At 42.8% G+C, this 26778-nt stretch overlaps 1 protein-coding gene and 1 non-coding gene across 2 annotated transcripts in view; both read right to left on the bottom strand.

Moving 5' to 3' along the window:
- LOC140741490 (plexin domain-containing protein 1-like) overlaps positions 1-26778 on the bottom strand; it is an 810319-nt gene that overhangs the window by 136415 nt on the left and 647126 nt on the right. The gene's annotated exons all lie outside the window — the stretch shown is intronic.
- LOC140741655 (U6 spliceosomal RNA) lies at positions 11381-11487 on the bottom strand. The gene has a single exon (XR_012102112.1). It is a non-coding gene; the product is annotated as a U6 spliceosomal RNA (small nuclear RNA).

Raw genomic sequence — 26778 nt, 5'->3', positions numbered from 1 at the left:
CTGGCCTCATTGTTCCTGATCTCTGCCACTTCCTCTGGGGAGATAGTGAGCACTTTTCAGGATCTGTGCACTTTTCGGTAGTACAGTACAACGTTAACACAAGAGATTCTGCAGATGAGGGAAATCCAGAGCACCATACACAAAATACTGGAGGAACTCAGCAGGTCAGGCAGTATCTATGGGGAGGAATAAACAGTTGATATTTCAGGCTGAGACCCTTCATCAGGACTGGAAAGTAAAGGATTAGAAATAGAATAAGAAGGGTGGGTGGGGGGGGGGGGGGACAGGAGTACAAACTGGCAGGTGGGTGGAAGGGGGGAAGGGGTATGAAGTCTGAAAATGAGAGGTGATAGGTAGAAGAGGTAAAGGACTGAAGAAAGAGGAATCTGATAGGAAAGGAGAGTGTACAATGGAAAAGAGGCATTAGAAGGAGGTGAAGGCTGGTGAAGTGATAAGTGAGACCAGGTGAGGTGGAATGACTGTTCAACAATAGCATCACTGCTAAGTGATGTCATTACCCAAAAATTGCCCCAAATCTGTCATGATCAATGTACTGAGCAACATAAACAAAATTTTGGAGGAACTCAGCAGGTCAGGCAGCAACTATAAAAGGGAATAAACAGTCGTTGTTTTGCCCCTGCCCCTCTCTCTTTTTCCATTCCCCATTTTCTTCTTCTCACCTGCCTGTCACCTCTCTCTGGTGCCCTCCTCCTTTCCGTTCTTCAGTGGTCCACTTTCCTCTCATATCAAATTCCTTCTCCTTCAGCCCTTTATCTTTTCTACCTATCACTGCCTAGCCTCTTACTTCACCCACCCACCTGACTTCCCCCTCACCTGGCTTCACCTCTCACTTTCCAGCCTGTACTTTTTCTACTCCCTCACATTCTGATTATGGGTTCTTCCCTTTCCTTTCCAGTCCCGATGAAGTGCCTTGGTCCAAAACATTGATTGGTCATTCCCCTCCATAGATGCTGCCTGACTTTCTGAGTTCCTCTAGCATTGTGTGTCTGTGTGTGTGTGTGTTGCACCGCACAACAGTTAGTAGAGTTGCTTTCTCACAGTGGCAGTGACCCAGGTTTAGTCCTGTCCACTGTCTGTATAGAGTTTGCACATTCTCCCGCAGGTTGTGTTGATTTCCTCTCACATCCCAAAAACTTTGCAGGATTGGAAAATCAAAAGATTAATTGACTGTAGTAAATTGTCCCAGACGTCTGGGTATGGAGTGGGACCTGTGGGGCAGTTGATGGGAATGTAGGAAGAATGAGAAAATGGAATTAATATGGGAGGAGTGTAGATGGGTGGTTGAAGGCTGAGATAGAGTCAGTGGGCTAACATAGAACATATTGTAGAACATTCAATGCTACAGCAAGATAAAGGCCCTTTAGCCCACAATATTGCGCTAACCTTTTAACCTCACCCTTTCCTCCTACATAGCCCTCTATTTTTCTATCATCCGTGTGCCCATCTAAGAGTTTCTTAAATGTTCCTAATGCATTTGCCTCTTCTACCACACCTGGCAGGGGTTTCCATGCACCCACCACTCTGGTGCAGTGGCATCAGCGCCGGTCTTAGGAAGCGAAGGCTCCAAAGTTCGAAACCAGTCGCCCCCACGCATGCTTTCCCTCCGTGCCGGGTTGAGCACCAAGCTAGCCACGTGGCCTCATAAAAAAAAGGGTCAAGTCAGGAACATTCATATCGTGACCCAGTTAACCCGAAAGGAGACCAGTCCTGACACCACGCGCCAGACAAGAATGGCTGACTGTCAGGTGTGACAAGCTCCGTGTGAAAAATGTACCTCTGTCGTTACCCCTATACTTTCCTCCAATCACCTTAAAATTATGCCCTCTAGTATTATCCAATTCTGGCATGGGAAAAGTTTCTGGCTGTCCACTTTATATAAGCCTCTTATCATCTTGTACATCTCTATCAAATTGCCTCTCATCCTTCTTCGCTCGGAAGTGAAAAGCCCTTGGTCATTCAGCCTTTCCTAGTAAGACATGCTTTCTAATCCATGCGGAATCCTAGTAAATCTCTTCTGCACTCTCTCTAAAGCTTCCATATCCTTCTTATAATGAGGTGACCAGAACTGAATCCAATAGTCCAAGTGTGATCAAACCAGGGTTTTATAAATCTGCAACATTGCCTTATGGCTCTTGAACTCAAAGCGTTGAGGGAGCTGCTTACATGACGTATCACTCTGACATGGAGGTCATTTGTAAAGAGTAAGAGGCCCATATCATCTCCTGAAATACCCTCCATCATGCTGAGCACCTACTGTCCCACATGTGACAAAATGTACAGATCCCACACAGGCTTTAACCATATAACCATATAACAATTACATCACGGAAACAGGCCATCTCGGCCCTTCTAGTCCGTACCGAACACTTACTCTCACCTAGTCCCACCGACCTGCACTCAGTCCCATAACCCTCCATTCCCTTCCTGTCCATATACCTATCCAATTTTACTTTAAATGACAATACCGAACCTGCCTCTACCACTTCTACTGGAAGCTCGTTCCACACAGCTACCACTCTCTGAGTAAAGAAATTCCCCCTCGTTTTACCCTTAAACTTTTGCCCCCTAACTCTCAACTCATGTCCTCTTGTTTGAATTTCCCCTACTCTCAATGGAAAAAGCCTATCCACGTCAACTCTATCTATCCCCCTCATAATTTTAAATACCTCTATCAAGTCCCCCCTCAACCTTCTACACTCCAAAGAATAAAGACCTAACCTGTTCAACCTTTCCCTGTAACTTAGGTGCTGAAACCCAGGTAACATTTATTGAGAAATATACCTGACATAATCATTATATATACCTGAAATATAATCACTATGTACTAGCTATTTACTACACTATGTAATCACTCCTATGTACTGAATATTACTATGTATTATTTTACTAGACACATTTTGCTATGTATTGTTTTACTAGATAACCTTGTATTCTCTTAGCTACGTACTGTGGCAGTTAAAGAACACCTGTTTAGCTAGCAGCACTAATTAGCTGAAATGTACCCCATGTATTACACTCAGCCTTTGTTTAGTAAGAGATAACGGTGGCGGACAGGATGGTACGAGCAGGAAATGTAATGTGAGGGAGGTTGTCTGAAAAAATAACCTTGGCCAGGAATGGGGCCCCAATGCGAACTGGAGAGAAATAATGGTGGCGCACCGAGAGCTAGGCAAGAGCGATTGATTAGTTAATATATAGATGATATGCAACTAAAAATTGATTGGGTATGCTGATAAAACCGAAATGTAACTGAGATAAGAAATTACTATAAAGAATGCTGTACACCGGAGTTCGGTGGGCTTTCGGTGACAAGTTCATTGATTGCCTCAGCCTTTGTTTGCAAATAAAGGTTTAAACTTCTCGAAGAATTGTCTGCGTTTCCTGGTCATTTCAAGTAACCACAACACATTCTAGTAAATCTTCTCTGTACTCTCTCTATTTTGTTGACATCTTTCCTATAATTCGGTGACCAGAACTGTACACAATACTCCAAATTCGACCTTACCAATGCCTTGTATAATTTTAACATTACATCCCAACTCCTATACTCAATGCCCTGATTTATAAAGGCCTTGTCTTTGCAAACTCTGAAAACCTACTTCATTATCCACAACGCCACCTACCTTAGTATCATCTGCATACTTACTAAGCCAATTTACCACCCCATCATCCAAGTCATTAATGTATATGACACACAACATTGGACCCAGTACAGATCCCTGAGGCTCACCACTAGTCACCGGCCTCCAACCTGACAAACAGTTATTCACCACTACTCTCTGGCATCTCCCATTCAGCCACTGTTGAATCCATTTTATTACTTCAATATTAATACCTAACGATTGAACCTTCCTAACTAACCTTCTGTGCGGAACCTTGTCAAAGGCCTTACTGAAGTCCATAAAGACAACATCCACTGCTTTACCCTCGTCAACTTTCCTAGTAATTTTTTCAAAAAATTCAATAAGATTTGTCAAACATGACCTTCTACGCACAATTTATAATCCATGTAACCTTGACCATAAGGGAGTACATACGGAGAATTTCCTCCCATCTCATGATTCTCTGGGTTTTCTGCTTCTGGGATTTTATTCACCTCCTCCAGTAATCAGCTTCCAGCTTTTCTGTCTGCCCTTCTCTCCACCATCTGCCAATCACCATTCCTCACCTGGATCTAACTACCACTAGACAGCTGATGCAAGATCCTTCCCCTCACCTCTTTATATCCGCCATCTCCCCTCTCCTCATCCAGTTCAGATGAAGAGTCTCGACCCAGAATATTGACTGTCCATTTCCCTCCACAAATGTTGACTGCCTCTTACAATGTTACTATACTATCACTGCTGTCTTCACTACACATATCGGCCAACTGCCTACAGAAGCAATGATTTGTCATTTGGTCCATTGGGTTGAATTGTGCTTGATCTGACCTATCATTTGCTTTGGCTCCTAACATTGGACCCACGCCTACAATGAACTACTGAAGCTGTGTTGCTATCTGCCAGGAGGCTATCATCCTTTCATTGTCCTGCAAGCAGAGTGGAGCGCTAGTAACGGTATTGGTATTTGTACTGGGAATTAGTTTATTCCTAATAAATTTATCACTAGCATTAACACAGGCATTGGGAACTGGTCTATTCCCAATACCAGTTCTGGGTGGTTAGTAATGGTATCGATATTGGTATTGGGAATTGGTCTGTTCCCAATGCCAATCTCAATAATAGACATATATAACATATATAACAATCACAGCACGGAAACAGGCCATCTCGGCCCTCCTAGTCCGTGCCGAACTCTTAATCTCACCTAGTCCCACCTACCTGCACTCAGCCCATAACCCTCCACTCCTTTCCTGTCCATATACCTATCCAATTTTACCTTAAATGACACAACTGAACTGGCCTCTACTACTTCTACAGGAAGCTCATTCCACACAGCTATCACTCTCTGAGTAAAGAAATACCCCCTCGTGTTTCCCTTAAACTTTTGCCCCCTAACTCTCAAATCATGTCCTCTCGTTTGAATCTCCCCTACTCTCAATGGAAACAGCCTATTCACGTCAACTCTATCTATCCCTCTCAAAATTTTAAATACCTCGATCAAATCCCCCCTCAACCTTCTACGTTCCAATGAATAGAAACCTAACTTGTTCAACCTTTCTCTGTAACTTAAGTGCTGAAACCCAGGTAACATCCTAGTAAATCGTCTCTGCACTCTCTCTAATTTATTGATATCTTTCCTATAATTCGGTGACCATGGTCTAATATTGTCACATGTACCATGACACAGTGAAAAGCTTGTCTTGCATACTGTTCATACAGATCAAATTATTACACAGTGCATTCAGGTAGAACAAGCTAAAATAATAACAATGCAGAACTACTTTTTTCCATAGATGCTGCCTGGCCCGCTGAGTTTCTCCAGCAATTTGTGTGCGTTGCTTGGATTTCCAGTATCTGCAGATTCTCTCTTGTTCAGAATAACTTGTAACAGCTACTGAGAAAGTACAATGCAGAAAGTGGAAGATCAGAATGAGGTAGATCAAGAGTCCATCTTATGGTACAAGAGATCCATTCAAGATTCTGAACAGAAGCTGACCTTGAGACTGATGAAATGAGCTTTCAGGCTTTTGTATCTTTGGCCTAATGGGAGAAGACAGAATGACTGGGGCGGATGTGTTCTTTGATTATGTTGGCTACTCGGACCAGGACAGGCTATTGGTGATGTTGACTACTAGGAATGTGAAACTCTCAATCCTCTCAACCGCAACATCCCTAGATATTGACACATGCACAACCCCGTTTATGAAGTCAATGGACAACTATTTTGTGATCAGGCTAGTGATCTGAATCAGGACCTGATTGTAATTCTGATTTGGAAGCTCAGGTTGGACCAACACCACACTGCCTTCAAAGACTTGTCACTAATCATTACAGATGTTTGAAAACTGATGCAATTGAATTAAATAATTACAAAATTAATATAAATATATTTTCACAGCACACTCAAGGAGAGCTTCTATCCTACTGTTATCAGATTCCTAAATGGACTTCTCAAAACCTAAAAGGTGAACTCTTGAACCTAATCTACCCATCATATAATTGGTATATGATTATCAATAAGATAATAAGAGTGCAGAGGAATTTTACAAGGAATTTGTCAGGATTTGAGGATCTGAGTTATAGGGAAAGGTTGAATAGGTTAGGACTTTATTCCCTAGAGCTTAGGAGAATGAGGGGAGACTTGATGGAGGTATACAAAATTATGAGGGGTATAGGTAGAGTAAATGCAAGCACACTAGAACTAGAGGTCATGGGTTAAGGGTGAAATCTTAAATGTTTAAGTAGAACATGAGGGAAAACCTCATGGAGCTTAGAAAAATAGAGGGCTATAGGTAACCCTAGGTAATTTCTAAGGTAAGAACTAGCGAGAGTAAATTGGAAACAGATGTTCAAGGCTGAAAGCACAGAAGTAATGTGGAGGAAGTTTAGGGACCACTTGTGCTGGGTTCAGGATAGGTTTCTCCCACTGAGGCAAGGAAAAAATGGTAGGAAAAGGGAACCATGGCTGACGAAACATGTGAGGCAACTCGTCAAGAGGAAAAAGGAAGCATATGTTAGATATAAGAAGCAGGAAGTAGGAGGGGCTTATGAGAAATATAGGGTAGCCAGGAAGGAGCTAAAGAAAGGACTTAGGAGAGCTCGAAGGGGGCATGAGAAGGCCTTGGCATGTAGGATTAAGGAGAACCCCAAGGCGTTCTATGCGTATGTGAAGAACAGGAGGATGACGAGAATGAAGGTGGGACCGCTAAAGGATAAAGAGGGCAACATGTGCCCGGAGGTGGAGGAGGTTGGGGGTGGTCCTAAATGAATACTTTGCTTCAGTATTCACAAGTGAAAAGGCCCTTGGTCAGGGTGAGGTTGAAATAGAACAGGCCTGTGTGCTGGACAATGTGGAGATTAAGGAAGAAGAAGAAGTGTTGGATCTTCTTAAAAACATCAAGATTGATAAATCCCCAGGGCCGGATGTGATACACCCCAGGTTGCTGTGGGAAGTGAGAGAAGAGATCGCTGGAGCAGTAGCTAGGATCTTTGAATCCTCTTTGGCTGCAGGGGAGGTGACGGAGGATTGGAGAATGGCAAATGTAGTTCCCTTGTTTAAAAAAGGTAATAGGGAGAATCCTGGGAACTATAGACTGGTGAGTCTTATGTCGGTGGTCTGCAAACTATTGGAAAGGATTCTTAAGGATAGGATCTACGAGCATTTGGAGAAGTACAGTCTACTCAAGGATAGTCAATATGGCTTTGTGAAGGGAAGGTTGTGCCTCACGAGCCTAATTGAGTTTTTTGAAGCGGTAACAAAAGAAATTGATGAGGGTAGGGCAGTGGATGTGGTCTACATGGATTTTAGCAAGACATTTGACAAGGTCCCCAAAAGGGACTCATCCAGAAAGTCATGAGGCATGGGATCAGTGGAACCTTGGCTGTTTGGATAAAAAATTGGCTTACAAGAAGAAAGCAGAGGGTAGTAGTGGAAGGAAAGTATTCTGCCTGGAGGTCGGTGGACTAGTGAAGTGCCGCAAGGATCTGTCCTGGGACCCCTGCTCTTTGTGATTTTTATAAATGACCTGGATGAAGAGGTGGAAGGTTGGGCAAGTAAATTTGTGGATGACATGAAGATTGGAGGAGTTGTGGATGGAGTTGTAGGTTGTCGAAGGTTACAAGAGGATATAGACAGGATGCAGAGTTGGGCAGAAAAGTGGCAGATGGAGTTCAATCCGGATAAGTGTGAGGTGATGCATATTGGAAGGACAAACCAGAAGGCTGAGTACAGGATTAATGAACGGTTACTTAAGAGTGTGGATGAACAGAGGGACCTTGGGTTTCAAATCCATACATCCCTCAAGGTCGCTGCACAGGTTGATAGGATAGTTAAGAAGGCCTATGGGATGCTAGGCTTCATTAATAGGGGGATTGAGTTCAAGAGTAGAGAGGTCATGTTGCAACTCTCCAATTCTCTGGTGAGACCGCACTTAGAGTATTGTGTTCAATTCTGGTCACCTCATTATAGGAAGGATGTGGAAGCTATGGAGAGGGTGCAGAGGAGATTTACCAGGATGTTGCCTGGATTGGAAAACAAGTCTTATGAGCCAAGGTTAGCAGAGCTGGGACTTTTCTCTTTGGAGCGTAGAAGGATGAGAGGGGACTTGATAGAGGTCTACAAGATTATGAGAGGCATAGATAGGGTGGATAGCTAGTACCTGTTTCCTAGGGCACGAATAGCAAACACCAGAGGGCATATGTTTAAAGTTAAGGGAGGGAAATTTAAGGGGAGACATCAGGGGTAAATTTTTTACACAGTGGGTTGTGGGTGCCTGGAATAACTTGCCAGGGATGCTGGTGGAGGCTAAAACATTAGGGGTATTTAAGATCCTCTTGGACAGGCACATGGATGAAAGAAAAATAGAGGGTTACAAGGTAATGTGGGTTTAGTACGTTTTTAAAGGAATATATGGGTCAGCACAACATTGAAGGCCGAAGGGCCTGTACTGTGCTGTAGTATTCTAGTGTCTAGAGTCTGGTAAGGACATTTTCGGCACAGCTTTGTGGGCCAAAAGGCCTGTATTGTGCTGAAGGTTTTCTATATTTCTATGTTTCTAACCTCTTCACTCAGGGTGGTGAGAGTGGAATGAGCTACCAGTGGAAGTGGTGATTGCAGGTTTGATTTAAACATTTAAGAAAAATTTGAATAGGTACATGGATGGGAGAGATATGGTTTTGGTGCGAATTGATGGGACTAGGCAGAATAATAGTTTCGTGTGGTTTGCTGCGCTGTAGTGTTCTATGACTATTATGGCCCTTGCAGTTCATTTGTTGACTTATGCTGAACATTTCCTGTAATTGAAACAACACATTCTGCATCCTGTTTTCCTTCTGCTACCTTGCTGTAATTACATATGACAAGTAATGTTCCAACGGCACACAAAATATAAAATGTCCCACTGTAACTTGGTGCATATGATAATAATAAACCAACATCAATAATACAGTAACTTACTGCTGGTTAATTAAAACCAACGAGACAGCAAACAAACAACATTCTTAGCTAAACTTGTCTTTCTAATTAAACTTCAAATGATGAGACCCAAAGTTGAGGGGCCAGAATCAGAATCAGAATTAACATCATTGGGATATGTCATGAAATCTGTTGTTTTGCAACAGCAATGCATTACTATACATAATAATTCTTATAAAATTATAAAATACAATAAGAAATATATATAAAAAATAAATAAATTAAATAAATTAATAAAAATAAATAAATAAGTAGTACAAAAAGAGAACAAAAAAAGTAGTGAGGTAGTGTTCATGGGTCCATTGTCCATTCAGGAATCGGATGGTGGGGGGGGGGGGGAAGAAGCTGTTCCTGAATTGTTGAGTGTGTATCTTCAGGCTCCTGTACCTCCTTCTGATGGCAGCAATGAGAAGAGGGAATGTCCTGGGTGATGGAAGTCCTTAATGATGGATGCCACCTTTCTGAGGCATCTTTTTTTAAGACCATAGGATATAGGAGCAGAAGTAGGCCATTCGGCCCATTGAGTCTGCTCCGCCATTCAATCATGGCTGATCCAATTCTTCCAGTCATCCCACTCCCCTGCCTTCTCCTCATACTATTTTATGGCCCGGCTAATCAAGAACCTATCTATCTCTGCCTTAAATGCACCCAATGACATGGCCTCCACAGTCGCTCGTGGCAACAAATTCCACAGATTTCCCACCCTCTGACTAAAGTAATTTCTTCACATCTCTGGTCTAAATGGTCGTCCTTCAATCCTGAAGTCGTGCGCTCTTGTCCTGGATTCCCCTACCATAGGAAATAAGTTTGTCATATCTAATCTGTTCAGGCCTTTTAACATTCAGAATGTTTCTATGAGGTCCCCCCTCATTCTGTTTTTGAAGATGTACCCGATGCTAGGGAGGCTAGTGCCCATGATAGAGATGGCTAAGTTTGCAACTTTCTGCAGTTTTTCCGATTCTGTGCAATGGCCCCTCCATACTAAATGGTGATGCAACCAGTAATGCCTGCATTGAAAATCCAGTCCATGGGTGCAGGATGCCTGGGACCTGGTAGGAAATTCTGGGATAGTGTGAGAAGTCAGAAGCCCCCCACACTTCAGTGAGAATGGAATTTGTACATCTGTGCTGTAGTATCCTCAGACATATTTTATTTATTCGTTTAGCAATACAGCAAGGTAGCTGGCTCTTCTGACCCATAGAGTCTGCGCCACCCAATTACAAGTAGCCTACTAACCAGTAGGTTAACCAGTAGATCCTTGGAATGTGGGAGGAATGTGGGAGGAAATCAGAACATCCAGAGGAAGCTCAGGTGATCACAGAAAGAATATACAAATTCCTTACAGGTGGAGTCGGGAATTGAACCTGAGTCACAGCCCCTGTAATTGAGTTACGCTAACCGCTATACTATGACGTCCCAAGAAGATACTTTAAAGTAAAATTAACCACAAGTTAACAAGGCATGGTATGCCCGATTCAGGTAAGTAAAGGTTACTTTAAACTTGAAAACAGTTTTGGAAACATTGAATGAGCAATGTTATCAATTCTCTGCTTGGGAAAAAATGTAATAAAATATATTCTGATATAATTATTGAAGCAAATGAGGCCACAGAAACAGTGTTAGAATGAAAGTCAAGAAGAAAACTGGTCAAGTCTGCGTCTTATATTACAGAGACAAGGCTGTCAGCTTTTGATAAGTGTTTGTGAATGACTTCCATGGCTCAGGAAAGATAATGATAGATTCTCCTTTCCTGCTTAAAGTAATTAAAATGCATTGTAGATAATCCACAAGCAACCAAATGAAAAACTGTTGATAAGGAATGGGGAAATAAGTTGGATAGGCAACATGTTTTCAAAGCACGACAGATGAAAGAATGTATCTGCAGACAGTGGAAGAGCTTTGAGTGAGTTCTGGAGCATCTCAAGTGCTTTTACAAGAAGGATTGTAATCAGAATCAGGTTTTTTTTAATCAATGACATATGTTGTGAAATTTGTTGTTTTGCAGCAGCAATACAGCGCAAGGCATAAGAAAGCTATCAATTACAATATTTTAATATTTTAAAAATCATTTAAATAAGTAGTGTTATGTTTTGTAATTTCAAAACATTAAACGAATCAACAGAAAACCATGGAGCTGGCAATACACAACAAATAGTCCAAAAAAGAGCAAAAATAGTGACGTAGTATTCATTGTCTATTCAGAAATCTGATGATGAAGACGAAGAAGCTGTTCCTAAAATTTTAAGTAGTTTCTTCGGGCTCCTGTAACTTCTCTTTTTTAAAAAAAAATATGGAACGCTTCACGAATTTGCGTGTCATCCTTGCGCAGGGGCCATGCTAATCTTCTCTGTATCATTCCAATTTTAGTATATGTGCTGCCGAAGCGAGCACCTGTAACTTCTCTTTGATGGTAGTAATAATAAGAGAACATGTCCTGGGCAAAGGAGGCACTTTGTGATGGATACTGCTTTTTTGAGACATCGCCTTTTGAAGATGTCCTTAATGCTGGGGAGGCCAGTGCCCATGATGGACTTGGCTAAGTTTGAATATGTCAGGAGATGCTGAAGATGTTCCACCTAGATTTCAGAATCAGTTATTTGAAGCTGGTGAGAAAGACTGGGTGAAAATCATGCTAGTTTCAGCTTAGAACATGTACTCAGTGGCCGTTTTATTAGGAATGTCTTGTACCTAATAAAGTGGCCACTGAGTGTACATTCATGGTCTTCTGCTGTTCTAGCCCATCCGCTTCAAGGTTTGACATGGTGTACATTCAGAGATGTTCTTCTGCACATCACTATAGTAATGTGTGGTTATTTGAGTTACTGTCACCTTCCCATCAGCTTAAACCAGTCTGACCATTCTCCTCTGACCTCTCTCATTAACAAGGTGTTTTTGCCCACAGAACTGCTGCTCACTGGATTTTTTTTTTGTCTTTTGTACTATACTCTGTAAACTTTACAGAGTGAAAAGTTGTGTGTGAAAATCCTAAGAGATCAGCAGTTTCTGAGATATTCAAACTACTTCATCTGGCACCAACAATTATACCATGGTCAAAAATTTTTTTCCCCCCATTTTGATGTTTGGTCTGATCAATGACTGACCCCTCTTGGACCATGACTGCATGCTTTTATTCATTGAATTGCTGCCACATGTTCGGCTGATTATATACAGTGGATTCCGATTAATTGGGGCACATCAACACCAGTACATGTCAGCCCAATTAACCGGCTACCTGAATTAGCTGAATTTTCATGGAAATAGTTAAAAAGGTATAAAAGAGACAAATTACTGTAACAAATTATATATTTAAATGAAATATGGAACTAATTAGAAGACTACCAATATTACTACAGTACTATAAAACCGTGTATTAATTCTTAATAGTTATCAATGGAGGAATTCATCCAGGAATTTTCATTGTTACGTTCAAGATGATTGCTGATAGATAGATAGATAGATAGATAGATAGATACTTTATTCATCCCCATGGGGAAATTCAACTTTTTTTTCCAATGTCCCATACACTTGTAGCAAAACTAATTACATACAATACTTAACTCAGTAAAAAATATGATATACATCTAAATCACTATCTCAAAAAGCATTAATAATAGCTTTTAAAAAGTTCTTAAGTCCTGGCGGTAGAATTGTAAAGCCTAATGGCATTGGGGTGTATTGACCTCTTCATCCTGTCTGAGGTGCATTGCATCGATAGTAACCTGTCGCTGAAACTGCTTCTCTGTCTCTGGATGGTGCTATGTAGAGGATGTTCAGAGTTATCCATAATTGACCGTAGCCTACTCAGCGCCCTTCGCTCAGCTACCGATGTTAAACTCTCCAGTACTTTGCCCACGACAGAGCCCGCCTTCCTTACCAGCTTATTAAGACGTGAGGCTTAATATTTGATATGTTCAAATGCCTTGCAGTTCCTAACTCGTTGAAGTAGTGAAATAATTTCATTTTCCTTCCCGGTTATTTCTGGCATCTCTAAGCTTGAATGCTTGAAAACACAGTGAGCAAGGCAGTTCTGAATTGTCTTACTGCTTATTTCTCACCAATAATCAGTGACAAAAAAACTGTTTGCTCTAAGCATGGCACAGTGTCTAACAGCCACAAAAGTTCATGTGACTGACGCTGGTTAGAAATTGTTTGGCAATTTGATTCCAGTTCAGCAGCATAGTGTCTCCAATAAACTAAGGTAATCACCACTGTTTTCTCAATTAGTTTTTGTTCTTTAAGAGTTGTCCAATATAGTGGCTCCTCCGAGTAACCAATGGCCCAATTAACTAGAATCCACTATATCTGCATTCATGAGCGATGTAAGGAATACCTAATAAAATGGTCACTGAGTGTACAACACAGAAAAGTACTGCACAAGAACAAGGCCTTCAGCTTACGATGCTGTGCCAAAATAATTAATAATTACCTATGCAATTCTTTATCCTTCCAATCTTTGCATATTCATAGACTCTCCCACTGATGGCAACATCCTCTGCATGCCCACTCTGTCCATGCCTTTCAATATTCTGCAGGTTTCAATGAGTTCTTCCTCATTCTTCTAAACTCCAATGAGTACAGGCCCAAAGCAATCAAATGCTCCACATACGTTATCTTTTTCATTCCTGGGATCATTCTCATGAATCTCTTCTGGACCCTCTTCAATATCAGCACATCTTATCTAATATATGGTGCCCAAAACTGCTCCCAATACTCCAAATATGGTCCAAACAATGCCTTATAAAGCCTGGGACTTGTAGATATTAGTCAGTGAGAAGAGGTATGGAGTCTGGGGATGAAGAAGGGCAATGGTGTGAGGTCAGAAATCAGTCACCACATTACTGATAGGTTAAACAGGATTTAAGGACTCTTGTTCCTATGATAAAACCTGATTTAAGTTCTCATTGTTTTCTTTATGTTGTTTTTCACACTGACACTGATTCTTCTATTTCTATCTTTTAGAGTCATGGAGTAATATAGAACTGAAGCAGACCCTTTTGGCCCAATTCATGCACATTGACCAAGAAGCTATCAAGTTGCAGAGTATTTTAGACCCAGCCAGCTCCATCTTGGGCACAAGCCTCCCCTCCATCAAGGACATCTTCAAAAGGCAGTGCGTGAAGAAGGGAGCATCCATCATTAAGGACCCTCACTATCCAGGTCATGTCCTCTTGAAGCACAGGAAAATTAACCAGATATTTACCTCTTGAATATTATAAAGATAAAGATAGGTGATTAGCTTTTTTTTGTCACATGTACATCAAAACATTGAAACATACAGGGAAATGAGATGTTTGCATTGTCAATGATTAACATAGTCCAAGGATATGCAAGGGGCAGCTTGTAAGTGTCACCATGCTTCCAATGACAGTGTAGCATGCCTACAACTTGCTAACCCTAACCCATATGAATTTGGAATGTGGGAGGAAATTGGAACACTTGGAGGACACCCACACAGTCATGGGGAAAATATATAAACTCCATACCTACTGCAGCAATATTGAATCTGGCTCGCTGGCATTGTAAAGCTTTACACTAACTGCTGAAGTGCTGCCCTGAAAATGGGACAAGTATTTGTCACACATGGAGAACAAAAATATTTTTCCTGGAGTATAAAGGATCCTTTATGCTGATGGACAGGAACTGATCACAGATCTCCAAATGGACAGCTCTTCCAAACCTATAGGACTCCATGTGTATGCCATGGTTAGCTTCCTCCTCCACTTATTGGAAAGGACATTATAATTATTCTGACTATGTGGGATTAACAAGCAGGTTCTGCTGACAAGAAGGAAAGTTAATGGCACGTTGGCCATTATTGTCAAAGGGTTTGAGCAGAAGAGCAGAGATATCCTTCTCCAAGAGTGGCAAGTAGTGTAGCAGTGAGCATAATGCTATTAAAGCACCAGCAACAATGGTTCAATTCTGTTGCTGCCTTTCAGGAGTGTGTGCATTCTCCCTATGACTGCATGGGTTTCCTCCACTTTTTCAGGTTTCCTCTCACATTCCAAAGACAACAGGTTAATTGGTCACATGGGAGTAATTAGTGACAATGGTTTGTTGGGCCAGAAGGGCCTGTTACTATGCTTTATCTCCAAATAAAGTAAAAATATATAAGGTCTTGGGAGACACCATTTGGAATTTTGTGCTTAAGTCGGATCTTCCTACTTAAGCAAGGATAAACTTGTAATAAAAGGAATGTTCAGACTGATTCTTGGATTGGTGGGTTTATTGCATAAAGACATATCAAATGGATCAGATCCATAGAGGCACACGATACTGCAGATGCTGGAAATTGGAGCAAAAAAACAATGAACCACTGTCGGAATTCAGTAGAGGCAAATGGACAGTTAAAATTTCATGTCTGGACAACATAATCTGAAAATAAAAATGCAGAAAACGCAGGGGGCACCCAACAGATTAATCAGCATCGGTGTACAGCCACTGACTGACCTGCTGATTGTATTCTGGCATTTCCTGATTTTGTTTTAGGTTTCTGGCATCTGCAATTTTCACTTAGGTTTATAATCTTTTGAATTCAATAGAATGAATTTGGGGCAGGCATGATATGTACAATAAGAATGGGTTGCACTTGAATCCGAGGGGGACCAATATTCTGGCGAGGAGGTTTGCTAAGGCTATTGGGGAGAGTTTAAATGAGGATTGCTGGGGGTTAGGAACCAAACTGTAGAAATGGAGGAAGGGGCTGTTGGCTCACAAATAGGGAAAGCTTGGACAGTGTGAGAGGGAGGATAAGCAGGTGATAGAGAAAGGATGTACACAGACCGATGGTTTGAGGTGTGTCTACTTTAATGCAAGGAGTATCATGAACAAAGCGGATGAGCTTAGAGCGTGGATCAGTACTTGGAGCTATGATGTTGTGGCCATTACAGAGACTTGGATGGCTCAGGGGCAGGAATGGCTACTTAGAGTGCCAGGCTTTAGATGTTTCAGAAAGGACAGGGAGGGAGGCAAAAGAGGTGGGGGCATGGCACTGCTGATCAGAGATAGTATCACGGCTGCAGAAAAGAAGGAAGTTGTGGAGGGATTGTCTACTGAGTCTCAGTGGGTGGAAGTTAGAAACAGGAAGGGGTCAATAACTATTAGGTGTTTTTTATAGACCACCCAATAGTAACAGGGACAGGAGCAGATAGGGAGACAGATTCTGGAACAGTGCAATAATAACAGGGTTGTCGTGATGGGAGATTTTAATTACCCCAATATTGATTGGCATCTCCCTAGAGCAAGGAGTTTATATGAGGTGGAGTTTGTTAGGTGTATTCAGGAAGATTTCCTGGCACAATAAGCCTACAAGAGGAGTACAAGCCTACAAACCTACAAGATCAAGTACTTGATCTGGTATTGGGAAATGAATCTGGTCAGGTGTCAGATCTCTCAGTGTGAGAGCATTTTGGAGATAGTGAACACAATTCTATCTCCTTTACTACAGCATTGGAGAGGGATAGGAACAGACAAGTTAGGAAAACATCTAATTGGAGTAAAGCGAAATATGAAGCTATCAGGTAAGAATTTGGAAGCATAAATTGAAAACAGATGTTCTCAGGGAAATATACGGCAGAAATATGGCAAATGTTCAGGGGATACTTGCCACAAGTATCTAAATACCTAAATGTTCTGCTTAGGTATGTTCCAATCAGACATGGAAAAGATGGTAGGGTACAGGAACGATGGCTTTAGAATATCTAGTCAAGGAGAAAAGAAAAGCTTACGATCTGGAATGAACTTTCCCAGCTGGTTTACCATGCCAAGGAAACTGCAGATCTCTGATACATTTGTAGGTTCTTCCATGTTCTGTACTCCTGCCAGTTTGTCTGAATCTGGTTGCAGTCCCTCTGAGGACAGTTGGTGACCTAAGAATTTCACCTTTGACTTTGCAAATTCGCATTTCATTTTTTTCAGGGTGATTCCTGCTTGTTTCAGTTTCTCCAAGGCAACTTCCACTCTTTTGTCATGTTCCTCACTTGAAACTCTGAAGATGAGTGGATGAGTACTCCATCCAGTCCCTCCAAAATTTGGTTCATCCTCATCTGAAAGAGTTCAGGGGCTGATGAGTGGCCAAAAGGGAGTCTCTTGAAGGCATAGCATCCATATGGTGTGATAAAGGTTGTGAACTTCTGTGACTCAGGAGCTAAACCGATCTGACAGAACCCTGAGTTTGCATCTAGCTTGTGAAGAACCTTGCATGTCATCCCAGTAGTGATGAGAAGAGATTCTGAACAACATAGACATCCTCTTTTAACTGTTTCGCATTTTTATGGGTTCCTTTCACACTGAGCTTATGTTCTCCCAGCCCCATGAGCAATTTCATTGCTGGGTTTAGCAAAATGCCTGTTTTCTTCTCCAGTTTTGTGAACAGACATTTGGGAGTGGTTGTGACATCTACCTCAGTGTCCATTTTGAACATCACTGCCTCATGTTGCAGCTGAACTGTAGTACATTAGCATTGTCTATTTGAATCCAGAGCCCAGGGAAAGGTCTCTCTTTGTTTGAATCATGGTCTTCTTTGACCTCCTGAAAAACTGTATTTGAGTGACACTGGCTTTTATAATGACAAACTCTACTGCAATGGTGGCACTTAACTTTTTTTGCTAGACAGAGCTCTTTGATAATGGAATGGAGAATCACCTGCAGCTGGTCATTTTACCTGCTCTATGTTTCTCTTGTCTGATTTGTTTGAGCTGGGCTCTACTGTTATCTCTTTCTGTAGTCATTCTGACTGCATCTTGTTTGTACCTTTCTCTTTGTGCAGCTTCTAGCTTTACCTCAGCACTGTTTTTGTGCCTGAGATCCGCCTGTTGCTGACAAATATTCTCACTTTGCCTGACCATAGTTATGGCTTTCTCTAGTCTGAGATTTGCCTGCAACTGACAATTTGGTGTCTAGTAGCCCAACAACAATTCTGTCTCTAATGAGCTTATCTCTCAGATTTCCATATGCACAGTTGTCTGACAGGGCATAAAATGATGTGATGAAGTCATTTATCCTTTCATCTGGCTCCTGTTTTCTGGAGTTGAACTTTGCCCTCTCATATATCACATTTCGCTTTCCTGTGAAATATTCTTTGAAGCTGTCCTGCACTGTTTTGTATTTTTTTGCCTGAGCATCTGTCAGTTCTAACCCACCCACGAAGCCATCTGCTTTGTCACGCATGCAGTATATCAGTATGCTTATTTGATGTTCTTTTGAAGCCTGAGTGAGACTGCTCCCCATAAGACCTTAAGATATAGGAGCAGAATTAGGCCATTTGTCCCATTGAATCTGCTCTGCCATTTCATCATGGCCAATCCATTTCCATCTAAGCCCTAATCTCCTGCCTTCCTCCCATATCCCTTTATGCCCTGACTAATCAAGAATCTATTAGCCTCTGCCTTAAGTCTATCAAATGACTTGGTCTCCAAAGCCACCCGTAGCAATGAATTTCACTGATTCACCACTCTCTGGCTAAATAAATTCCACTTCATCTCCATTCTAAAAGGACACCCTTCTATTCTGAGGCTGCGTTCTCTAGTCTTACACTCCCCCACCATAGGAAATGTCCTCTCCACATCCACTCTTTCGAGGTCTTCCAACATTCAATAGGTTTTAATGAGGTCACCCCCCCCCACTCTTCTGAGTTCTAGTGAATACAGGCCGAGAGCCATCAAATGCTCTTCATATGACAAACCTTTCAATCCCAGAATCATTTTTGTGAACCTCCTTTGAATTCTCTCCAATGTCAGTACATCCCTTCTTAGATAAGGGGCCCAAAGCTGCTCCCAATATTACAAGTGAGGCTTCACCAGTGCTTTATAAACTCCCAACATTACATCCTTGCTTTTTTTATTCTAGTCCTCTTGAAATGAATGCTAACATCACATTTGCCACCAACTCAACCTGCAAATTAACCTTTAGGGAATCCTGACATGTTCATTTGTACCCCAGATTTTTGAATTTTCTCTCCATTTAGAAAATAGTCTACCCTTCTATTTCTTCTACCATACACTTCCCAATACTATTCCATCTGCCACTTCTTTGCCCAATCTCCTAATTTGCCTAAGTCCTTCCATAGCCTCTCTACTTCCTCAAAATTACCTGCCCCTCCACCTATCTTCGTCTCAATTGCTAACTTTGCCACAAAGCCATCAATTTGATTATCCAAGTCATCATACAGAAGAGATCCCAACACAGACCCCCGTAGAACAGCACTAGTCACCAGCAGCCAACCAGAAAAGGCTCCCTTTATTCTCACTCTTTGCCTCCTGCCAATCAGTCACTGATTTATCTTTGCTAGTATCTTGTAACTTGTTAAGCAGCTTCATCTATAGCACGTTGTCAAAGACCTTTTGAAAATCCAAGTACACAACATCCACCGATTCTCTTCCGTCTATCCTGCTTGTTATTTCTTCAAAGAATTCCAACAGATTTGTCAGACAAGATTTTTCCTCAAGGAAACCATACCGACTGCAGCTTATTTCAACCCTAAATCTCTCAAAGCGCCTGAGTCATCTCTCAAAGTTCCCTGGTTTAGAGAAATCAAATGTCTCAGGGGGCTTTATTAGCTAAATAGATGTAGGTATTTGCTCTGTTTTCCTGTTTGTTAGTTTATGATTTTACTTGTTTGGACTACAAAAGTCTTATTTTCTCTCCAAGACTTTGACTGACTTCTCTAAAGTCTCTGCTGTGTCTGTGCACTTCCCCAGGCGAGTGGTCCACAGATTATTACAATGTATCCACTTCTGGGTGTAGCTTGAATGTGTTGCCTAGCAACACAGGCCACTTCTAAACTCTTATTTTTACAAAACTATACAAGTTTACTTACAACACATATACACAATGTACAGTCAATATTTACAACAGTAAGTATACTCAAATTAAAATATAGCTACTTCCATCTACAAAACAGTCAATATCCCAGGGGGCCCACTGCTCTTGGAAGTCCCCCACTGTATCCATTGTGACTATGTGCTCCCTCTCCAAAAACAGCCGGGTACGAATGCATCCTCAGAAAAGGGGCAGGCAGTCGGCCCGGGCAGTGCCTTCTATTTTCTGCTGCCTAGACCTGTGAATGGCCATCTTGGCCAGGCCCAGGACCAAGCCCACCAGATCTCAGCTCATGCCTCATAGTGCATACAGTTTAGGTTGATAAGTCTCTGGATATTTTTCATGAATATATGCAAATAAGAACAGCCTTATTGTAAATTATTTCTTGTTGGTGATCTCACTTGGTCTGTAGCACCAATTCATTGATGATGAACCACTTCTGACACCATATTGTGTTCGTTATTGAGGGACAGTGCAGAGAACACTAGGAAGCCAGCAAGCAGGATATTCAACTGAATTTTATTGATAACCCTGGTTGACAGTATATGAACTCCACCCAAGTAGAAGCAGCTAACTGGGTGGCATAGGGATAAACTGTTAGTGGAGCTGAGGTAGCATAAGCATTATTCAGAATTTATGTAATTCAGGAAATTTTATTCTAAATTTAACCATGCAGTATGGTTGGAAAGAGAACACAGTTTTCATTTATGTTAACTTTACCTTGATAAAGCAGCACCAGGGACCATGAGGCCACAAAACACATTTGGCCCATTGACTCATCCATTATTCCATCATGGCTGACCCATTATCCCTCACAACCCTATTTGTTGGCATCCGTTAGTCTCGCGAGACCATGGATCTGCACCTGGAAAGTCTTCTCCAGGGCGCAGGCCTGGGCAGGGTTGGATGGAAGACCGGCTGTTGCCCAAGCAGCAAGTCTCCCTTTCCACGCCACCGATGTTGTCCAAGGGAAGGGCAAGGGCCGATACAATTTGGCACCAGTGTCATCGCAGGAGTTGCCAGAATGAGGTTGAAGGCAACGTCAGACTGCCTTAGGGACTCTATTTAATGATTCATTTAATATCAGAGAATGTTTGCAGTATTCAATCTGAAATGATTACTTTTCACAGACATCCATGGAGTAGAATAAAACCCCAAAGAATGAATGACAAAAAATATTAGAACCCCAAAGCCCCTTCTCCTCCTCCCATGCACAGACAGCAGCAAAGCATCAACCCTCCCACCCCTCTCCCCACTTGCTCCTGCAGGAACCATCAGCCCCCTCCCCCAACACCTTCAAGCAAGCAATAGCAAAGCCCCCAAAGAGACCGTGATCTATGGACCATCAGTTACGAATGATGAACAACTCTGATGGGCAGAAGGGTACAGAATCGCCAATGCACCCCGCCCTTTGGAGAATCGCAAATCACTACTATTCCGATGCTGTTATCAAGGGAGATGAGAGAGACACAGGAAAGCTGTCAAGACAGTTGTTATTGATAACAGCTCATACTAATTAATGAGAGAGAGGCACAGCTATGGTGGAATGTCTCCAGCTAACAAAAGAGAACGGAACCATTGATTACTGCTATTGTCTTTTGGAGAAGGTTTGTATACTTGGTACTGTTCTATTCATTGAAACCCCTCAGGGGGCAACCAGAGTGGGCTGGTTTGATGGGTTACATCATCCCAACCTGATTGACACCTGAGACCCCGTGAGTGGGGATAAAAGTAGGGTCTGGGTAACACCCCTCAGACTCACCAGGAGAGACGCTACGAGACCGGTGGGGGCTTGTGTGTGTGTCCACCCTTCCCTGGGTGACCAGTCCTCCACGGAAGAACGGTCTAGCTAAAGGACAGAGGGGTCATACATGAATGGCCACAACAACAACGCATCGACGGATCAAGATCGTAAAGGAAAGTCGGCAAGTCAATAGCTGTTACTCTCTCTCTCTCTCTCTCTCTCCAACAATTGCAACACAGCGACCAACAACTACTGCAGCCTGCATGAACTGAACTGAACTTTATATTTCCATGTGACAATTCATTATCTCCTAGACAACGATAGAGCTTATTTCTTTTTGATTATTATTATACCCGCACTTTTAGGTTTAGTATTGATGACGTACATTATCTGTATATTTACATTGATATTATGTTTGTGTATTTCTACTAATAAATACTGTTGAAAATAGTATCACCAGACTCCAATGGATACTTCTATCTTTGCTGGTAAGACACCCAGTTACGGGGTTCGTAACACATCAAAAACTAGTCCATAACCCAGCACTTCAACATGCCATGGGCTCTTTCTCACTAACGAGAGAGAGAGAGAGAGAGCGATGTCACCATTTCCACAGCGAGAGGGGAGACGAACAAACAGTTCGCTGTTATAGTCTGCAGCGTCACATTTATTCTGAGGATTCTCCATCTAGAGAATAGCCAGCAACACACCCCCACCACCATTGAGAGAGAGAAAGAGAAAAACAGAAAGAAAAAGAAAAAGAGAAAGAGAGAGGGATAGAGAGGGGGAGAGAGAGAGAGAGAGATGAAGGGGGGAGAAAGAGATGGAGAGGGGCAGAGAGAGAAAGATGGAGAGGGTGAGGGAGGAGGGTGAAGGAGAGAGGGAGGGAGGGAGGAGGGTGAAGGAGAGAAGGAGGAAGGGAGAGGGAGAGGGAGGGGAGAGGGAGAGAGGGGCTGGGAGAGAGAGGGATAGGAGAGTGAAAGTGGGGTGAGGGAAGGAGGGGTTGAAGGAGAGGGAGAGAGAGGGAAAGGGAGAGAGAGAAAGAGAGAGAGAAAGAGGGAAAGAGAGAGAAAGGGAAAGAGAGGCAAAGAGAAAGAAAGGGAAAAAGGGAAAGACAGAGAGGGAAAGAGAGAGAGGGGAAGAGGGAGAAAGAGGGAAAGAGAGAGGGGAAACAGAGAGAGAGAAAGGGAAAGAGAGAGAGGGGGAGAGAGGGGGGAAAGAGAAAGGGAGAGAGAGGAAGAGAGAGAGAAAGGGAAAGAGAGTGAGAGGGAAACAGAGTGAGAGAAAGAGAGAGAGGGAAAGAGAGGGGGAGAGAAAGAGAAAGAGAGAGGGAATGAGAGAGATAAGGAAGGAGAAATAGGGAACGAGAGAGAGGGAAAGAAAGGAAAGAGAGAGGGTAAGAAAGAGCAAGAGGAAAAGAGAGAAAGAGAGAGGGGGAAGAGAGAGAGGGAAAAGAGAAAGAGGGAAAGATAGAGAGGGAAAGAGAGAGGGGGAAAGAGAGATATAGAGAAATGGAAAGAGAGAGAGAGGGAACAAGAGAGAGGGAAAGAGAGATGAGGAAAAAGAGAGGGAAAGAGAGAGAAAGGGAAAGAGAGAGTGGGAAAGAGACAGAGAGGGAAAGAAAGGAAAGAGGGTAAGAAAGAGCGAGAGGGAAAGAGAGAGAGGGGGAACGAGACAGAGGTAAAGAGAGAGATAGAGAGAGAGGGGGAAAAAGAGAGAGAGTGTGAGTGATCGCCTGAGTGCAGATGCCTCCGACAGATGTACATGCTGTCTCTTTCTGATCTCACGCGACACTTCAGTTGCCAACACCGGGTGCAAGGATTCAGGTTTACAGGGCCATGCAAAGCTGCACCCTGAGGCGCACATCTTCCAGGCCTTTCCTGGAGATATAAATTCGGCCGGTCGGTGAACTCTCGGAGTGGAAACCCAAGGTCGTGAAGAACCGCAGTTTGAATGCAGCTGCCTTCTTCTCGTAACCTTTGACCTCCTTACTAATCAACAAGCTATCAACATCTGCTTTAAATATACCCAAATGACTTGGCCTCTACAGCTATTTGTGGCAATTAAATCCACAAATTCACCATTCTATGGCTAAGGAATTTCCTCCTTATCTCTCTTTTACAAATATGTTTGGATAAAGGTATGCCAGGGTTGGAGAAACCACCACCCTCCTCCCCCAACCATTTCACTCTGCTGTTGGTCATGTGATGGAGACAGGGCTTCAGTTTTAACTTCTCATCCAGGAGACAGCACTTCCACTAGTGTGGCACTTAGTGTAACACTATTACAACACTAGCAACATGTGTTCAATTCCCACTGCTCACTGCTTTCTGGCAGGAGGTTTCATGGTCTCCCCGTGACCATGTGAGTTTCCTCCAGGTTCTCCAATTCCCTCCTACATTCCAAAGACTTGCAGGTTAGTAGGTTAATGGCTCACATGGACGTAATTGGACAGACCGTGCTTGTTGGGCCGAAGGGGCTGTTACCGTGCTGTACCTCTAAATCAAATAAATCAAAATAAAACTGTGGTGGACAGGGCCCATACTGTGTTATACTGTTCTATGTTCTGTGTTCCTTATGGGAAGGGTTGTTAAATACCAGCCATCTATTTATGAATTTTCCAGTATTTTTTTCTATGAACAGATTTTGACAGTTCTATTTCATGGAACAAAGAACAAAAAAATCTATCTTAAAATCTGTTTTCACTACTTTTAAGAATGTCAACACCATTATCATAGAGTTATAAAGTTGTGCAGTATAGAAACAGGTTCTTCAGCTCTCCATTTCTATGCTGATACCATGTCTATGTAAACTAATCCCATTTGCCTCCATATCCCTCTAATGCCTCGCTCATCTGTATTGGGACCTCTGCTGTTTGTGATGTACAGTATAGAACAGATTTGGATGAAAACATAGATATGTGGGTCGCTAAGTTTGCAGACGATACGAAGATTGGTGGTGTTGTGGATAGTGTAGAAGACTGACAAAGGATACAGTGGGATAAAGAAAATTACAGATGGAGGCAGATAGAGCTGAACCTGGCCAAATGTGGTGTTGCACTCTGCAAGATCAAATGAAAAGTGAGAGTACACTGTTAAAGGCAAGACCCCTAACAATGTTGATGTGCAGAAGGATTTGTGGTAATAACACACACAAAATGCTGGTGGAACACAGCAGGCCAGGCAGCATCTATAAGGAGAAGCACTGTCGACGTTTCGGGCCGAGACCCTTCGTCAGGACTAACTGAAAGGAAAGATAGTAAGAGATTTGAAAGTAGTGGGGGGGAGGGGGAAATGCGAAATGATAGAAGACCGGAGGGGGTGGGATGAAGCTAAGAGCTGGAAAGGTGATTGGCGAAAGTGATACAGAGCTGGAGAAGGGAAAGGATCATGGGACAGGAGGCCTCAGGAGAAAGAAAGGGGGAGGGGAGCACCAGAGGGAGATGGAGAACAGGCAAACAACTAAATATGTCAGGGATGGGGTAAGAAGGGGAGGAGGGGCATTAACGGAAGTTAGAGAAGTGAATGTTCATGCCATCAGGTTGGAGGCTACCCAGCCGGTATATAAGGTGTTGTTCCTCCAACCTGAGTTTGGATTCATTTTGACAGTAGAGGAGGCCATGGATAGACATATCAGAATGGGAATGGGACGTGGAATTAAAATGTGTGGCCACTGGGTGATCCTGCTTTCTCTGGCAGACCGAGCGTAGGTGTTCAGTGAAACGGTCTCCCAGTCTGCGTCGGGTCTCACCAATATATAAAAGGCCACACCGGGAGCACCTGACGCAGTATACCACACCAGCCGACTCACAGGTGAAGTGTCGCCTCACCTGGAAGGACTGTCTGGGGCCCTGAATGGTGGTGAGGGAGGAAGTGTAAGGGTAGGTGTAGCACTTGTTCTGCTTACAAGGATAAGTGCCAGGAGGGAGATTGGTGGGAAGGGATGGGGGGGATGAGTGGACAAGGGAGTTGCGTAGGAGTGATCCCTGCGGAAAGCAGAAAGAGTGGGGGGGGGGAGGGAAAGATATGCTTGGTAGTGGGATCCCGTTGGAGGTGGCGGAAGTTATGGAGAATTATACGTTGGACCTGGAGGCTGGTGGGGTGGTAGGTGAGGACAAGGGGAACCCTATCCCAAGTGGGGTGGCGAGCGGATGGGGTGAGGGCAAATGTGCAGGAAATGGGAGAGATGCATTTGAGAGCAGAGTTGATGGTGGAAGAAGGGAAGCCCTTTTGTTTAAAGAAGGAAGACATCTCCTTTGTCCTGGAATGAAAAGCCTCATCTTGAGAGCAGATCCAGTGAAGACGGAGGAATTGTGAGAAGGGCATAACATTTTTGCAAGAGACAGGGTGGGAAGAGGAATAGTTCAGGTAGCTGTGAGAGTCTGTAGGCTTATAGTAGATATCAGTAGATAAGCCGTCTCCAGAGATGGAGACAGAAAGATCAAGAAAGGGGAGGGAGGTGTCGGAAATGGACCAGGTAAATTTGAGGGCAGGGTGAAAGTTGGAGGCAAAGTTAATGAAGTCAACGAGCTCAGCATGCGTGCAGGAGGCAGCGCCAATGTAGTCGTCGATGTAGCGAAGGAAAAGAGGGGGATGGATACCCGTATAGACTTGGAATATGGACTGTTCCACAAAGCCAACAAAAAGGCAGGCATAACTGGGACCCATACGGGTGCCCATGGCTACACTCTTGGTTTGGAGGAAGTGGGAGGAGCCAAAGGAGAAATTATTGAGAGTAAGAACTAATTCCGCTAGACGGAGGAGAGTGGTGGTAGAGGGGAATTGGTTAGGTCTGTTTGTGGTAATATTTTGTTTTGTTTTAAGTGCTGTGCCTTGTGGGTGCACCGTGGTCTGGAGAAATGTTGTTTCATTTGGCTGTATATATGTACAGTCAGATTGACTTGAAATTTGAACTTGGTTTTGGGGTCCAAATCCATTGCTCCCTGAAAGTAGTTACTCAGGTTGATAGGGTGGTAACAAAAGAAGGCAACTGCCATGCTTTATTTTATTTTATTTTATTAGTTGAGGAAATGAATTCAAGAGTTAGGAAGACAAAGCGCACAGCTTTATAAAACTCCAAGTAGGCCACATCCAGAGTATTGCATTCAGTTCTGGTTGTCC

This window comes from Hemitrygon akajei, chromosome 18, assembly GCF_048418815.1.
Source record: "Hemitrygon akajei chromosome 18, sHemAka1.3, whole genome shotgun sequence".
In the NCBI taxonomy this organism is placed as follows: Eukaryota; Metazoa; Chordata; class Chondrichthyes; order Myliobatiformes; family Dasyatidae; genus Hemitrygon; species Hemitrygon akajei.
The sequence above is the reverse complement of the archived record's forward strand: the minus strand, read 5'-3'. Positions and strand labels throughout refer to the sequence as shown.